Source organism: Erpetoichthys calabaricus, chromosome 2, assembly GCF_900747795.2.
Source record: "Erpetoichthys calabaricus chromosome 2, fErpCal1.3, whole genome shotgun sequence".
Taxonomy (NCBI): Eukaryota; Metazoa; Chordata; class Cladistia; order Polypteriformes; family Polypteridae; genus Erpetoichthys; species Erpetoichthys calabaricus.
Window position 1 is genome coordinate 30274610 of NC_041395.2, and position 18464 is coordinate 30293073.

Below are 18464 nucleotides of genomic sequence, written 5' to 3' on the forward strand. Positions count from 1 at the left end.
ATAATCTGACCTAATGGAAGCATGTAGATTGAGAAGAGCAGCGGACCCAGGATAGAGCCTTGTGGAACACCATATAGAATATCATGTGTCTTTGAGTTATAATTACCACAACTAACAAAGAATTTTCTCCCTGCCAGGTAGGATTCAAACCAGTTTAAGACACTGCCAGAGAGGCCCACCCACTGACTAAGGCGATTCTTAAGAATATTATGATCAATAGTGTCAAATGCGGCACTCAAATCTAAGAGGATGAGAACAGATAAATGGCCTCTGTCTGCATTTACCCGCAAGTCATTTACTACTTTAACGAGGGCAGTTTCTGTGCTGTGATTTGTTCTAAAACCTGACTGAAATTTATCAAGAATAGCATGTTTATTGAGGTGCTCATTTAACTGCATAATGACTGCCTTCTCTAGAATTTTACTTAAGAAAGGCAGGTTAGAGATGGGTCTATAATTTTCAAGAGAAGAGGGGTCGAGATTATTTTTCTTAAGTAGGGGTTTAACTACCGCAGTCTTAAGACAGTCTGGGAAGACCCCCGTATCTAATGACGAATTTACTATGTCAAGAACATTATCAATAAGCACACCCGATACTTCTTTGAAAAAATTTGTTGGTATTGGGTCAAGGGCACAGGTGGAGGGTTTCATTTGAGAAATTATTTTATGTATAAATCAACTTTGCCATATTACCAAACACCACAATAGGAGATTGTTATGGGAAAGTTATGGGAAATAGTAGTGGAAGCTCGGTTAAGAAGTGCTGTGCTGATTAGTGAGCAGCAGTGTAGTTTCATGCCAAGAAAGAGCACCACAGATGCAATGTTTGCTTTGAGGATGTTCATGGAGAAGTATAGGGAAGGCCAGAAGGAGTTGCATTGCGTCTTTTTGGACCTGGAGAAAGCATATGACAGGGTGCCTCTAGAGGAGCTGTGGTATTGTATGAGGAAGTCGGAAGTGGTAGAGAAGTACGTAAGAGTTGTACAGGATATGTACAAGGGAAGTGTGACAGTGGTGAGGTTTGCGGTAGGAGTGACGGATGCATTCAAGTTGGAGGTGGGATTACATCAGGAATCGGATCTGAGCCCTTTCTAATTTGCAATGGTGATGGACAGGTTGACAGACGAGATTAGACAGGAGTCCCTGTGGACTATGATGTTTGCTGATGACACTGTGATCTGTAGCGATAGTAGGGAGCAGGTTGAGGAGACCCTGAAGAGGTGGAGACATGCTCTAGAGAGGAGAGGAATGAAGGTCAGTAGGAACAAGACAGAATACATGTGTGTAAATGAGAGGGAGGTCAGTGGAATGGTGAGGATGCAGGGAGTAGAGTTGGTGAAGGTGGATGAGTTTAAATACTTGGGATCAACAGTACAGAGTAATGGGGATTGTGGAAGTGAGGTGAGAAAGAGAGTGCAGGCAGGGTGGAATGGGTGGAGAAGAGTGTCAGGAGTAATTTGTGACAGACGTGTATCAGCAAGAGTGAAAGGGAAGGTCTACAGGACGGTAGTGAGACCAGCTATGTTATATGGGTTGGAGATGGTGGCACTGACTTGAAAGCAGGAGACAGAGCTGGAGGTAGCAGAGTTAAAGATGTTAAGATTTGCATTGGGAGTGACGAGGATGGATAGGATTAAAAATGAGTACAATTGAGGGTCAGCTTAAGTTGGACGGTTGGGAGACAAAGTCAGAGAGGCGAGATTGCATTGGTTTGGACATGAGAGATGCTGGGTATATTGGGAGAAGAATGCTAAGGATAGAGCTGCCAGTGAAGAGGAAAAGAGGAAGGCCTAAGCGAAGGTTTATGGATTTGGTGAGAGAGGACATGCAGGTGATGGGTGTAACAGAGCAAGATGCAGAGGACAGAAAGATATGCAAGAAGATGATCCTCTGTGGCAACCCCTAACGGGAGTAGCCGAAAGAAGAAGAAGTTCCCACTGTAATGAGGCAGTGCTCATTTTAGGCTTTGATGCCAATACAGAGTTTAGATTTTTAGCAGTTTTTAGTTTTGAATGAAGTAAGCATAAATCAACTTTGCCATATTACCAAACACCACAATAGGAGATGTCCTGAAATATCGAGTTCTGTTGCCATCTCTTTCACACCATATTTACTGCCCCTTCAAGATGCATTCCACACTCCATGGCCTCGACATTTATACAGTATATATAGAAGTAGGATGAAGAAGCCAAAACGATGGGTGTGCAACCAAGCCCACTTCAGCCACTGTTCTTCCCACTTTATTGTTGATTCAAAAGTGAATGACTGTCATGGAACAATAACTTTAATGGTGTTCTGGAACTAAAAAAACACTGAAATCACATCCACTGTTTGAGCTTCCAACCTTAAATAAAATTAACTTCTCTTGCTTCATCAGACTTAACACCCAATGCAGAGAGCAACAATATACAAGTGGAGACTGATAGAAAAATTCAATCACATCATCCAGGTAAGAGAATTGTGCATGGAACTTCATTCTTCATAGAACAAGTTTACAATATGTCATATAAAATACAAGAAGAATATAATTGAGAATCAGGTAATTATTTGGATGGGTAACAGCAAATTGCACATGGCTTGTCCCGCTCTTGTATGATTTACAGGTTCTCATGGTTAATCCCCATGTAAGACTGGCAAGTTTTTAATGACTTCTGAAATGACAGCACTACATGCTATATTTCAAATGAACACAAAACTGTGAAACACACCCAAGGCTTACATGCTTGACACAGCATAGAGCTGAATGACTGACGTATGGATTATAAGAAAAGGGACTTGAGATTTTTTTCCTAAACATTTTAATATTGTTTGCTGTTGTTCAGTATTGGCCTACATTGAAATCCATTGTATCAGAAAGTTTGAGATCAACAGTCACCTCGAAAATATGGCAATACTAATGTTTTTACACCATCACTACAAAATGCACAGGGTAACATTCAAAAAAATGTCCTATTTGGGTGGAAGGTTCCTTTAAGTTAACAAGTGATTATGATAGACCAGATCTGAATGGCATGCTAATATCGGCCTGGATAGGATGATTTTCATGTACCTTGATTTTTTTCCCCCCACTTATATCACTGTGAGAGCTACATGGTTGTATTTCTACTATCGCTGTTGATCTTGAGTGTTGATCAGTTTTTATAATCTTTCTGCTGTACTCAGTCACTGGTGGGATTGTTCTTGTGGCACACTGTATCAAGGCTGTATAAGGCAATTAAACAAGTTATGCTGCTCAGTACGAAGAACACCGACTCCTGATGATAGCAAAAGCACTGCAGCTAAACTTTTTTCCTTTCATTTGCTACTTTTTACACTTTGTTTTTTATTTTCAGTCATTCATTCTCGTTTATTAGAGCCTGCTGAATCAAGAAATGAAGAACATCATTGCATCGTGGAATTTAAAAAGGTAAGAGTGTAAGAGTAAAAGTCAATTTCAATTTAACAATTTCTAATCTCTGGTTAATCTCTAAAGCTAGGCTCAGGTACTTTTCATTACTCTTCATCTGTTTCCTACATCTGTGTAATTTCAATTGGAATTCAGGCATATAGAATTGGAAAACAGCCACTAATTTTGTCTGGGCTGTCAGCATTTCACACATTCTTCAATAAAACAAGAGAAATCATTTGGTATCACCAGTAAACCCGGCAACCAAGCTTTGGGAGATAACAGGATAAAATATAAGGATGGAGAACAATAGAGACACAGAATATACCAACATACAAACTGTCGAAATACAGACATACAAGTTCCACATGCAGAGTGCCCCACCACAGGTATGAGTCAACACTAATTCCTCCCCGTCATCCAGTAATCCAGTAATCCAGTAGTTCACCATTTATACAGAGTCAATGTAAGGCACATTTTAAGACAATAGATGCTCTTTTTTAACAGATATTCAACCTATGAAAGTTATTACAGATTATGACATTTGATATCTGCATGTTGATAATGTATTTTCTTCTTTTGAACAATTATGCTCCAAATTTAATCTTATATATATATATATATATATGCCATGTCAAGAAGTCTGGAGGTGCGTGAGAGAGAAAGGAGTAACAGAGGAGTATATGAGGATTGTCCAGGGTATGTATGAGAAATGAGGAACATCAATGCATCATAGAATTTAAAAAAGTTAGAGTGTAAGAGTTAATTTCAACCTCAATTTAACAATCTGGTTAATCTCTAAATCTCTAAAACCGAGTGAGGACTCAGTTAAAATCAATGTTGGGGTAACAGATAAGATCCCAGTACGAGGAGGTCTGCACCAGGGATCTTATTTAAGACCTTACCTCTTTGATCTGGTTATGGAGGTATTGGTTGGTGGGATATATGACCAGTCCCCCTGGTGCAGGCTTTTTGCTGATGATATTATTGTGTGTAGCACCAGAAATGAGTAAGTTAAAATAATGAAGAAGGGCTTTGGAAGATAGAGGGTTGAAGATACATAGGAAGAAGACAGAATATCTGAGGTTTAATGACGATAATGATTCAGAGTTAGCCTGCAGGGAGAGCTATTGAAAAGAGTAGATAAGTTTAAATAAATAATTTTAAGTATGTGAATTTCACCTTGGGATTAATAAAGTATCTATCTATCTATCTATCTATCTATCTATCTATCTATCTATCTATCTATCTATCTATCTATCTATCTATCTATCTATCTATCTATCTATCTATCTATCTATCTATCTATCTATCTATCTATCTATCTATCTATCTATCTATCTATCTATCTATCTATCTATCTATCTATCTATCTATCTATCTAGGATTAGTGGTAGCCCAAGATGTAAAATTAGGTGCAGAGGTAACCCATAGAGTGCAGTGTGGATGAAACAATTGAAAGAAGGTATTAGTGTTGTGTGATCGAAAAATTACGACAAAGATTAAAGATTAGGTTTTTAAGATGGTGGTAAGACCAGCAATAATGTATGGAGCTGAGATATGAGCAGTAAAGGGAGCACAGAAGAAGAAGTTAAATGTGTCAGAAATTAGAATATTGAGATGGATGTGTGGAGTTACAAAAAACGACAGAATAAGAAATGAGACAATCAGAAATTCAGCATAAGTGGAAAAGATATCTAGGAAAGTACTGGAAAGTAGGCTGAAGTAGTATAGACATGTGATGAGGAGAGACATGAAATATGTGGGCAAAAGAGTGATGGGAATGGGAGTACAGGCGGAGAGAAAGTGAGGGAGGCCAAAGCAGAGGAGTATGGATAAAGTAAAAGAAGATCTGAAGGAAAAGGGCTTGACTGGCAAGGAGATGGAGGACAGAGTCTGTAAGGAGAAGGTTGATTGGTCACATCGACCCCACATAGAAGTGGTAAAAGATGGAGAGGAAGAAGAAGAAAATATTAATTAGAAATTTCATGAAAAGAAACCTACCCAACCTCCCTTATCTTCCAGTTTCATGTGGTGTATTGCCTTCTTGGTACATAGGAGGGAGTACTTCCTGGAGAGGTCTAGTTGTTATTATCCACAACAATGAACCGAGCATGGCCTTGTCTTTTTTAGATATGTTCTCCTTGGTTCCAAAGATAATACCTGGGTTTCCATACTTGATGTAACCTAATCCAAGAGTAAAATATAGAAAAAAAAGAATATGAGGCATGGAAATTAGGTTCTGTTTGCAAATTTGTGAGCTAAGAGTCACTCTTTAATTTGTTATGCCTTAATATAATGTATACAATTTGCCTAAAGAATATCAGGATTTCACTGACATAATAAGCCAGCATTAAGTTATTACAACTGTAGCCACACAGACAATAAAATCTGCAATAGATATTTGATCTGTAGTGCCATCGCCTAAGGTGAGACTTTATTCTTTATCCATAGCATACCTGCTGTTTCATCAAAAGCAAAGAGGTTTTCCCAGACCTTACCTTTATACACCAGTAATTTTAATTTAATTCCCACAGTCAGCCTGGGATTGGTTCTAACACTGGCAGTCTTAAATCCCACTGCTAACACCAATTCTGTAGAAGGTTTAAAGTACTTACCAATATGAAAAAATAAATAAGACACTTTTCATAACTGATCATCTCTGAGCAAAATTTATTGCAGAAACACACATCCATCAGAGATCACCTGAGGTGTGGTGTGTGTTTGTGTGTGTTGTGTTTTAGGCAAGTCTTTTTTTTTTATCAGTTTAGACTTTTAGCTGAGTTAGCTGATTTAACACTTATCATTATGTTATTTATCAAATACACTTAAAAAGCCTCACACCACGCGTACACATTTTCCTGCTCAGTTTTGCAATCTGGTGGCACCCAGAGTCAAAGCAGTGCTAGTGTTTCTGTGTCATTTCCCTTTCTTTTTCATATTCAATTCCATGATGTGGGTTTTATCAAATACACCAAAATTAATTGAATATTGTTTACAAATTTAATTCACTTCATCGTGTAACAATAGAATGGTGCACGGAATGGACAAATTATTCCAACTACCATGGCTGCTTTAGCGTTGTTAGAAGACATCACAAAAGGAAGAATTAGAAGAGTGCACGTATTTATAGATGATGATGATGTTTGGCTTCTAAGCCGATTTCCATTTCTGAGAGCTATCCTCTTAGCGTTGTGTGCTGAATTGGTGTCGGCTTTACAAAGGCAGATTTTGAGGAATTGTGCTCTACCTGCTCCTTTGCAAATTCTGTCCACTCTTCAATTTTTAGCCACAGGAGCTTTTCAATGTGAACTTGTTGACCAACTGGGTATTTCACAAACATCACAGAGTCGCGCCATGCCAGCTGTATAGGATGGTATTGTACAATTGTCATGCAAATGTATAAGATTTTTTTACACTGTGGTTGAACTGAGAAACATCAAAATGCAATTTGCAGCAACATCTGGTTTTCCAAATGTAATTGGAGTAGTCAACTGCAAACTTATTGCTATTACAATGGCACTGGACAAGTTACATCAGCCAGGGATGAATCACCAAAAGAATGAGCTGTCATTACATAATATATAGCTGGAGAACCTATTAAAAAAAGGAAGTTCCACACAGCCACAGGTGCTTTTTCCAACTAGTGCAGCAAAAGGCAAACAGTCCTTTTAAGGACAGTGAGTCACCTCAAAGAACCATGTAAAGAGCAGAGAATCTTTCAGTTGTGGTGCTTGGTGCCAACGCTACACTATAATGGCACTTTCAGAGAATGAATTTGCTGATGTAAAAAAAGCATTTCCACTCTTTTAATGTGTTGCTCTATACTGCATAGAAAGTGTGTTGCATTGTGCAAGCATGTAGCGTGCTGCATAATATGGCACAGAATTGTGGCTTGCACATACCTGAAGAGATGTGGTAAGATGAACCTGACCCACCAAATGATCAGTCAATTTGGACAGCATTACAACTTTGTTTCATTATAATTAGCAGAATATATAAACAGGTAATCAGATGCAGCATTTATTTTTTAACCAATTCATTTAATTTGTGATCAATATTGCAGAGTACAGACCTTATATTACTTAGGTCACTGGCCACATCTCTTACAGCATCCACTATTGCATTTCTGACTGACAGAGATAGAGGTGTGTGTACAGCCAGCGTCTGAAGATGTGCTGGGTATAGCAGCACAATCACTGCCTGGAGCTGCATCCTCGGCATGGGGGTCTGCTTTTGTAATATTTTCTGAAACAGAAAAAACAGACAGTGTGCTGTGACATGACTTTTCACATTGATTGTGATATCTGACCACTTTTTTCTTTCAGCCACTGTGCGACATTCTGAACTTGAACTTTTGAGTGTCTCTGCCACACTGAATCACTGTATCAACTTTCTTTTGTTGCTTATACCACTGCTTAAGCTAACAAATAATACATTTTCCTTGCTTCCACATTGCATTTGCTGAAGTTCTTCTTTTTTCCACATGCTTTTTTCATTGTCTTTTAAGAAAACACTGAATGGAAGGTGCTATTTATATTGGTTTCCATATTCAAATATGCAGAATTCCTGGAGGCGTCAGATGGGGCTGTAGGCACGTGCATATGTGTTAAATTTCACATTCATTGGGATTAACAAAGGGAAAGTGCATGAAACTTAGCTTACACAGTTTTATGCATCTGGATTTTTTTGTGCACACACACATTTCAGTTTTGTCTGTACACCATGTTTTAGTGTGAATTCTACTCACGGCGTTATACATTCTCTCATAAAATAATATGCTGTCTCTGGGCCTGTCTCTCTAGGCCCAGACCTGTTTCAGCCATTTGCAAGCAACATTTTTCATCGTGTCTCTTGGGGTTTATTTTTGGTATCAATACACTAACATTAGTGTGTCGGTCGCAGTGGGTAGCGCTGCTCCCTCGCAGTTGGGAGACCTGGGGATCCGGGTTCGCTTCCCGGGTCCTCCCTGCGTGGAGTTTGCATGTTCTCCCCGTGTCTGCGTGGGTTTCCTCCGGGCGCTCCGGTTTCCTCCCACAGTCCAAAGACATGCAGGTTAGGTGGATTGGCGATTCTAAATTAGCCCTAGTGTGTGCTTGGTGTGTGGGTGTGTTTGTGTGTGTCCTGCGGTGGGTTGGCACCCTACCCAGGATTGGTTCCCTGCCTTGTGCCCTGTGTTGGCTGGGATTGGCTCCAGCAGACCCCCGTGACCCTGTGTTCGGATTCAGCGGGTTGGAAAATGGATGGATGGATAGTGTGTCGGTTGTAATCTGGGTTGTTTGTTCATTTTTTCTTATGTTTTATTTGTGTAGTTTCTTTTAACATGTGCAATTTGATTCTGTTGTTTATTTTTTAATAGAAATTTATGTAAGATTTAAAACATCTTTTGCATTTTTTTTCTGACACCATTTGATTTGTGGTTGCTTCAACATTGTTATGGAAGATTGAAAGTGTGCAGCGTGTGACATCACTCTCAGTATAAAGGTCGGTGCCGAGCCCTTCCTGATCATCCATGAAAATGGATAAAAACTGATTGTAGCTGTGTGGATATTCATCATTTTAACCTCTTGTGTTTGGAACTCACAGCTTCAAATCTTAAACTGTGAGTAAGATTACTGTTTAGGCTTTGATGAAAGATAGGACTGATGTTTGGTGTAGAAGTTTAGCTTGTCTTCACTTAGTAAAGGCATGTCTCCTTACTTCGTAGACAGAATAATGTCAAGCTGGAAAGATGTGAATGTCAAAAATCTTCATCTTTATTTTTGGTTTATTGTATTTCACAAAAAGACCTAAGCATTGATCTCAATGACTTCCTGATACAGGGAAGTTCTTCCCTAGTGCATACTGTATTTTTGGAAAAACAATTGTTAAAAGTATGTTGTAAATACTTGTGTACTATTGGCGGTGAATTTAATTGTGAAAAAATGGTGCTGGGGCCAGGCATGTCATCTGCCAGAGTTACCAGATACTATGAATTGAGATGATCAAATGTTTGCTGACTGGGGCAAGGTTTCAGTAGATTGTTGAAGATCTGGTTACTCTCAAGTGAGCCTGGCAGTAGAGGACAATTACATCTGATTGGTCTATATGAGACATCATTTCAAATCTCCTGTAAATCCTGAAGACATAATGGCAGTGTCAGTGACAGAACAATTAGGGTCAGGCTCCATATTGTTGGTCTTAGAGCAAGCAGACTTATCAAAGACCCTCTGCTCACAGCTCTTTAATAACACACACACACACCAAAATCCCAAATCTCCCCACCCCCCATCAACTGCTTCTGTGGTCACAACTATCCTGAGAAATGCTGGTGTGCAGTTCTTGCCTTAGCCTTGGCCTTCTATCCTGTTCATAACCCCCATGAAGCAGCTTTTGGATGGCAAGAATTGCAACATATGGAACTGTGACCCTGTGACTGGGAACAATCAGCAATTTGTCAGCTCCCCTGTGTGGGTATGAATGTGTCCATGAGTGGACCCTGACAGACATTCCATTAGGAAATGTCTATTGTCCAATCACTTTCATACAGACTGATACGCTTGTCTGCTTGCTACATTCTTCTAGTGCTTCCGTCAGAGTTCAGAAATTTAGCCTTCAAGTTCTTAGTTCCATGTTCACCACAGATAAGTGACAGTAATACAATATACAACAATACGACAAAGACAGTGTATAAACTGAATGCATCTGTAGCTGCTTTAAAATGATTGCTGATGAATTGAAAGAAGGCAGACACACCAATATCCAGATTCTGCTGTTTATTCTAAAAGACAAGCAGTAAGGGGCACAATCAACACAGGCAGTGACAGGCTCTTTCTCAGTCTCCTGCAATAGTGTCATCCAGTTTTTGTCAGGAGTCTGCTGTTACGCTACATGTGCGTCCTATGGGTGTTTCATTAATTAAAGCCCCCCTTGATACAACAGGCAAACAGGAACTATTATACCAAAGATACACTGATTGCATTCATATTAAACAAAATTCACAATATACAAAACAGAAGCATTTCAGTATTAAAAAAAACATAGTTTTGAGAATGTTTACAAAAATAAAACATAATAAACTGACTCAGCCACATACTCCCCCCTGAACTTCTCAAAACACTGAGGGTAGGGTAATGGCAGAGTTCTGAATAACAGTAACATAGCATGTCATTATTTTCTCACAGTATATCACAGTACTCTTATGTGCGACAAAACTGTCTCCCAACCAAAAGGGAAAGTGTCAAAAGGAAGCTGGCCAGACTTCCAATATTCACTTGCATAAGAAGGTGCCTTATACACAGTCTCATTCTAATGAATAAATGACTGTTACTCCAACATTGAACTTACTTAAAAGGATTATACATACTATACACGTTGCTAATTAACTTAGAACTATTCCAATAGCATAACTGATGGTTGTACGCAAAAATAAAATTTTGGCTAACCCACTAACACCACCACTAGCTTGTTTGTTTCTCTGCGTCATGTTCTGAATCAATCTGTTAACTGGTTTTACTATCCTTCCTACTCTTGTTCTGATGTGCTCCACTGTGTTACTTGGTGCTCTATCGTGTCTCACAGTGATCTCAGACATTGATCCTCTAACTACATGGTCCACAGGAAGACTGTGGTTCAGTTCTGGCACTTCTGCACCATGCATACTATCTGTTTCATTGCTGTTGACCATGTTTGTCTCAAACCCGACACTGTGACTCTCAGCATATGGTCCAGCATGACTACTTACGTCACTACTGTCTGCTTGGGGGTTGTCAGCCGCTGGCACAGCATTGTCAGGGAATACTTCAGGAGGTTCAGATGATGCACATCCTCTTTCTGGAGGAACCACTGAAGGGGTTGTCTCTGCTACCCAACTGGCGGTACGCTCTGTAGGGTCAAACTCTGATCTAGTCACAGAGGCAGTTCTATCCACATCACACTGGTCCCAACTTGGTTCAGAGCCACTGTCAAAGGAAGGCTCCACTTCCTGTTCAATTACTACTGGCAAGAAGCTAGCTTGCAAGATCAAGTTCCTATTAACAATCTTCTCATTTCCATTGATGGTGTTTTTGATGTGGTATGTATGGCACTATGAATCTTTAGAGACCACAGTGTACAGTGTAGAGTCCCATCTGTCAGCCAACTTCCTGTGGCCACATTCACCTCTGTTTGCCAAGAGAACTCGATCTCCTTCCTCAATGTCTGCACCTATTGTCCTCATGTTGTCTACCTGGCACTGCTGGCTGGAATCAGTGTTGACTTGGGCCAAGATTAGAGGTTCCTTGAGATCATCCCTCATTCTCCTGACATAGCTATCATAGTCAGTGATATCACTGTTTCAATCTACATTGTGGAACATAACATCCACCGGCAGTCTAGGGACCCACCCATACATCAGGTAGAAGGGAGCGTACCCAGTTGACTCATGAGCTGTACAGTTATATGTGAAAGTCAGTGTCTGCAGCATTTGCGGTCATTTAGTCTTATCCCTGGGTGGTAAGGCTCTGATCATGTTCCCTAAGGTTCTGTTGAACCTCTCAGTGTGGCCATTCCACATTGGGTGATAAGGTGTTGTTCTTGACTTTTTCACACCTGCAATCTGTAACAGCTCCTGGATCAGCTGGCTCTTGAAACTTGCCCCTTGGTCTGAATGGATCCTCTGGGGGAATCCATAGACACAAAAATATCTATCCCAGAGCTGGCACGCAACTTGTTTTGCTGACTGGTCTGAGTAGCAGAAAGCATGGGCCACCTTGGTGAAGTGGTCTGTCACCACCAATACATCCACATTCCTTCCTTTGGAGTCCTCTGCAGACCCAAAGTCAAGACAAACCAGCTCGAGGGGGTACATGGTCTTGATACTTTCGAGCAGGGCTCTTCCCTCTGGCTCCAGTGTCTTGCTGACTACACAGCGCTTGCAGCATTTGACATACTCTCGGACGTCATGCTCCATGGTAATCCAGAAAAATCTCTGCCTTGTCAGGTACTGTATTCTACTCTGGCCCTGATGACTGGCATCATCGTGGACACCACGAAGAACATGTGTGACTAGGGAGGAAGGTGCCACATACTGGTGGCGCTTCTTCCCAGTCAGTGAGTCTTTACACACTCTGTACAGGATACCATCAAGCATTTTCAGTTTCTCCCATTGTTTCAGGGTCTTAAGAACTTTCAGTGACAGTGCAGCCCTTTTTCTCCTTGATGGCTGCCATCCTTGGGTGACGAATGGGATAATGTAGCATCCCTCCTTTGCTCATCCTGGAGCTCTTGGAGTGAGAAGACAGGCAAGGCACCTTGGCCAGGTGGGACTAGCTGTTCCAGGTCTTGAGCCAACCAAGTGACCACCCTCTGGTTGGATCCTTGGTCCCATTCCAAATGACCTGCTAGGACCGCAGACACTTCACCGCTTGTCATAGAGCAGTGTCTAAGGCTCTCAGGTGGGAATGAGCACTTGAGACTCTGGTGGTTAGCACTGACTCTAAATGCCTCCTGGACCATGCCCTGTCTAACCTGCTCTGACTCCTCTAACAGTGAGCCTCTGGCAAACACGATTTTGGATAAAGGTCTGGCTGCTTAGGGCGTCTGCAACAATGTTTTTACTGCCAGAGATGTACTTGATGCTGAAGTTGTATGGGGACAGTTTGGCTACCCATCTCTGCTCGCATGCATCAAGTTTGGGCTTTGTGAGAATGTAGGTTAGCGAATTGTTGTCTGTCCAGATGGTGAAGTTGTGTCCCTTTAGCCAATGGCTAAATTTATCACAAACAGACCATTTCAGTGCCAGAAACTCTAGACGGTATGCTGGATAGTTGCTCTGAGCACGGGTGAGAGCCTTGCTGGCAAAGGCAATGGGGCGTGCCTTACTCTCACCCTCTTGGACCTGAGATAGCACAGCACCTAATCCATCCTGCAAGGCACCTGTGGACAAGATGAATGGTCGGCTGAAATCAGGGTGTGCGAGGATAACAGAGTCTAAGAGATCAGATTTTAACTGTTCAAACAAGTCACGCTGCTCCTGTCTCTTAGATGTAATTTCCTGAACGAAGCAGCACCTAGTGCATTCCCTTTCTTCCCCTTAGGTGCAGCAGTCAGGGCGAACAAGGGCTTAGCTATACTGGAACAATCTTGGATGAACTGCTGATAGTACATGACCATGCCCAAGAATGACCTGATCTTCTTCTGCGATGGCGTTAAGCTATCCTCCATCATAAGGTCAGTCTCTGTCATAGCAGCGATAGCTTTGACCTTGTCAGGGTCAGTTGAGACATCATTTTCATCCACAACATGCCCCAACAACCTCACAGTTCTTCTGAGTAGCTGGCATTTTTTGGGGGCCAGTTTCAGTCCATGAGCATGCAGCCTGCTGAAGACCCTCCAGCCCAGGGGTGCCCATACTTTTTCGGCTTGCGAGCTACTTTTAAAATGACCAGGTCGAAATGATATACCTACATTAAAAATGCTATATATATATATAGCCCCCTATCAGGGGTCTTCATCAGAGGATAATGCTTAGACTTACAAGAATCAAAAGCAATATATAGTAACACATTCATTATGGGGGGGTGGGTGGAGGTGACTAAGTCAGTATGATCAATGGGTTGTATAGTTTAATCATTGTTTATATGTCCTTCTTAAGTTGGCATATGCTGGGTTTATGTCCAAGTGTCTGTTGATGGCGTTTTCATCTGATAGCCAAGACTCGGCCAACTCTCTGGCGCTTTTTGTACTGGCCTTAAATTTTACTTTTACGTTGTCCCAGTTGAATGTGTGTCCTGTCGATTTGGTATGTGCATATATCAAAGATAGTGCGTCCTTTCTTCTGACAGCGTTGCGATGTTCCTGTACACGTTGAGATTTTTTTTGACGTTTGTCCTATGTATACAGCTGACAACTATACAACCCCCCCCCCTTGATCATACTGACTTAGTCACCTCCACCCCCCCCCCATACTGAATGTGTTACTATATATTGCCTTTGATTCTTGTAAGTCTTGTAAGTCTAAGCATTATCCTCTGATGAAGACCCCTGATAGGGGTTGAAAGCTCAGGAATAAAACTATTTAATGATACGTGATTCGTTTTTTCTCCCTTTGTGGATCTCCAACTGCAAATATGCAAACCGTATCACAGACCTTCTCTTCCATATATATATATATATATATATATATATATATATATATATATATATATATATATATACTGTATATATATATATTATATATATATATATATATATATATATATATATATATATATATATATATATATATATATATATATATATATATACTCTGAGTATACTTTATACATAAAATATATGTTGTCGTACCTTGCATAACTGAATAACCTTTATGGCACAATAACAATTCAATATATTTATGGTCACTACAGTATTTGGATTTAATAATCTTCATGTGGGAAAAGGCTGACTCGCATAAATAAGTAGAGCCAAATAATGATGTCAAGGAGGTAGCACATTTCCTCATGTTTGGGTACGTTTCCTCTGTGAGTAAGTTCCAAAACTTGTCCAAGAGCCCCAGACTTCAGCTGAATATCATCCTGTAGTGTCAAAATCTCATCCTCCACTGTAGAGGAGTTTTAGGTGAAACAGTGTTGCAATTTTTGATACGGGTGAATCACCCTCAACATCTTCCCTAAATGGATAGCACTTAAATGTAGCGATTGGCTCAAGTAAAGCTGAGTCTTGAAACCGTCTGTCAAAGTCTGACAGGCTATTTTCAATTTACTCTATGTAGCATATGCTGTCAAGTTGCGCACACGCCTTCCATTGCGTCTCCAGCTCTGACGCAAGGTTTTGGATGTACTCCAAATCAAGGTGCTGCAGCTTTGAGGACAGATGTTGCATTTTTCGTTTGAAAGCATTAACTGAGCTAATTATATTGACCATGGAGTTCTCTTTTCCTTGCAGCTGTAAATTAAGCTCATTCAACATGTTGGTCAGATCGGAAAAATATGCCAAGTCTAGCGGCCATTGATCGTTATTAAGTTGCTTGTATTCTGCATGTTTAATGACAAGGAGAAACTCCTTTTTCTCTGGCCAGGGGTCTTGAAATGTCAGCAGGAATTTCTCCATAGCCATCTGTCTCAATGAAGACCTCTTTTATCATCTTTCCATCTTGGAAGGACTTCTTATGCTTAATGATCGGGTGAGTCACCCGGAACGATGCTTCGGTGTGTCTGCCTTTGCTTTTGAATTCAGCCGAGTGAAAAATGACGGCTGTCTGATTAACTATGATTTTAGTTCCCTCTCCTTTCTCTTTCTCAGATGGCTTTTTGGAAGGAAGTCAGTTTCGTAGTTTTTATGAACAGTTCGAAAGTGCCTTTCCACATTTTCCTTCTTTGGAATAGCAATGATAGATTGACAGATCAGACAAACGCACTTCGATTGTGACATTGTGAGAAAAAAAATCCTCTTCCAATTCCACATCCAGCCCATACCCTCCCCAAACAAATTTTTTTTTAAATCCCTTCTTTAGTCGATATAAATTGGGAGGCTAACTAGATCACAGTTTTGGAGCAGCTTGCGCGTTTGATCGTGCATGCGGCATGACCAGTGTGTTAGAAGAAAAGAGATCTCAGACTGGCCGCCCTGTATGTCAATAAAGTGGCAAATGCCATAGGGAGGATATATAGACTAATGTTTAAAAAAATTTTTTTGAATGCAACGCAATCTACCTGCACTACCTTTCTGATCTACCAGTCGATCATGCTCGACGTATTGGGCACACCTGCTCCAGCCTCTTCAGGGCTTCAGCTTCATTGGTACATACACCAGCACATCATCCAAGTAACAGAGCAGCATCAGGAAGTTCTGGTCACCAAAAATACCCATCATGAAGTGCATGAAGCTTGCAGGGCTATTACAGAGGCCCTACGGGAGCCTGTTAAACTCATACAGCCCCATTGGTGTGGTGAAAGCTGTAAGTTTTTTGTGTTCCTCTGCCATAGTGATGTTATAAAAGCCAGAAGTAAGGTCCATGGCACTAAAGATGGCACTCCCTCCCAGACCTGCAAGACAGTCAAACTGGTGTGGCAAGGGATGTGTGTCCTTGACTGTGCGCGTGTTCAGCCAGCGATAATCCACACATATCCTGAGATCACCATTCTTCTTCCAAACAAGCACTAGTGGGGAGGCCCACTCACTGTTAGATTTGCAGATGATCTCAAGCTCTTCCATCTCTGTGAGCACTTGACGAAGCTTATGATATTGCCTTGGTGGGACACGTTGATATGGAAGTCTGAAGGGTCAATCATCAGAGAGATGGATGCGATGAACAAAGTCTTTAGCCATCCCACAGTCAAGCTTACTCTTTGAGAAGACATCCTCATACCTTTGCACCAGCTGCAGCAACTGAGATTTCCAGTGGTGGGACACCTCACAGGAGTCAATATCCAGATCTTCCAAACCCCAGCTTGTGTAGGCTATCATGAAAACTGGGACATGGAGGGTCACCTGACTTGCTGACCACTTCATCGCACAGCATCTGACTCTGCAACTCAAGCTCCTTGGCTGCTGTCTGCCCAGTGGTCACATCCAGATCTTCAACAGCAATGCAAGGCGACACATTTGCAACCTTGGTGATGTGACTTAAGGTGATAGGTTTGTCAGAGATGTTCAAAACCCTTACTGGGACCCACTTATCACCACTCATGGAGCACACAGACCTGCAGACAATGATGCTTTTCTTGTGGGTTTGTGCCTTAGATGGTTCAATCAGGATGGCACTGCCTTTAGAAGGAGGTGAGGCTGCAGGTAATTTGGCCCAAATCAGGTGTTCTTGTTTAAGGAGAAGAGTCACTGCCTGCGCCAACCTGACGGTTCCAATGGCATCTTTGATTGCTTCACTTCTCCACCTGTTAATGCTAGACAGCATATTAAGAAAATGCATTATTTCAGGTACTTTAGTGGACTAAGGTTTTCTTACAACACACCAGAACTGGGGAGACTGTTTGAACCACTTTAGAATGTGCTTCATAACATTTGTACCCAGGAAAAGATGGTCTTTTTGCCAGGGACCACCAAGGCAGGCACACTGAATGCACATCCATACACCTCCGTCCTTAAATTGTAAATGCACTTGGGCTTAACCTGAACTCCACCACAGCCAATGAGCACAACATCAGTCTGGATATTGTCAGTCTCCAGTGCCAATCCAGCATTCTTTAGCACCTGCTTAGCTTCTTCATTAATGGTGCAAGCCATAGAGCCGGTGTCAAGCAACGCTAGTAGTGAGACTTTATCACCCACCTGTGCACTGGTATAAAACAAACTATCAGCTTTATCAAGTCTAATCATGTTCTGAAACAGTACAGCAGTTCCAGGTGGGGCAGATTTCAGGCACTTTGTATACACAAACTGTACATCTTCATCAACGTCGAGGGCTTCAACATTGTTACTCACACTGTCCCTTCCAGAGCGTGAGCAACTTAGTTTCCCTGATCAGGTGAGCTAACATGCTGTGCAACAGTGGCTTTGGGGCAGTCTTTCCGCTGATGCCCTATTTCTAGACAGGTTAGACATCTCCTCTCCAGCATACAATGTGTTCGTGTTGAGTGAGAGGCATCCCCACAAACTTGGCATAGAGGGAAACGTGCTGGGGTTGAAGCTTGTGGTCTAGCTCTAGGCATGGAGCTGGACAGTTTGACATCTGTGGCAGAGCGACGGGTGCGGAGCAGGCTCCTGTCAATCATGGAGAATCCACTGCATCCACAAAAACAGTGTCATCTCCAGACAGAGGAGCAGCTTCAGTGACAGACTGCTGTCACTGTCCTGCTCCACTGACAGACTGAGGAGATTGTTCCTCCCCCACACTATGCGACTCTTCAGTTCCACCCTGGGGGGTAAACGTTAACATTATACAAAGTTATTGTCTGTTTTACCTGCATTTTTATCACTCTTTAATTTAATATTGTTCAGTATGCTGCTGCTGGAGTATGTGAATTCCCCTTGGGATTAATAAAGTATCTATCTATCTATCTATCTATCTATCTATCTATCTATCTATCTATCTATCTATCTATCTATCTATCTATCTATCTATCTGTCTGTCTGTCTGTCTGTCTGTCTGTCTGTCTGTCTGTCTG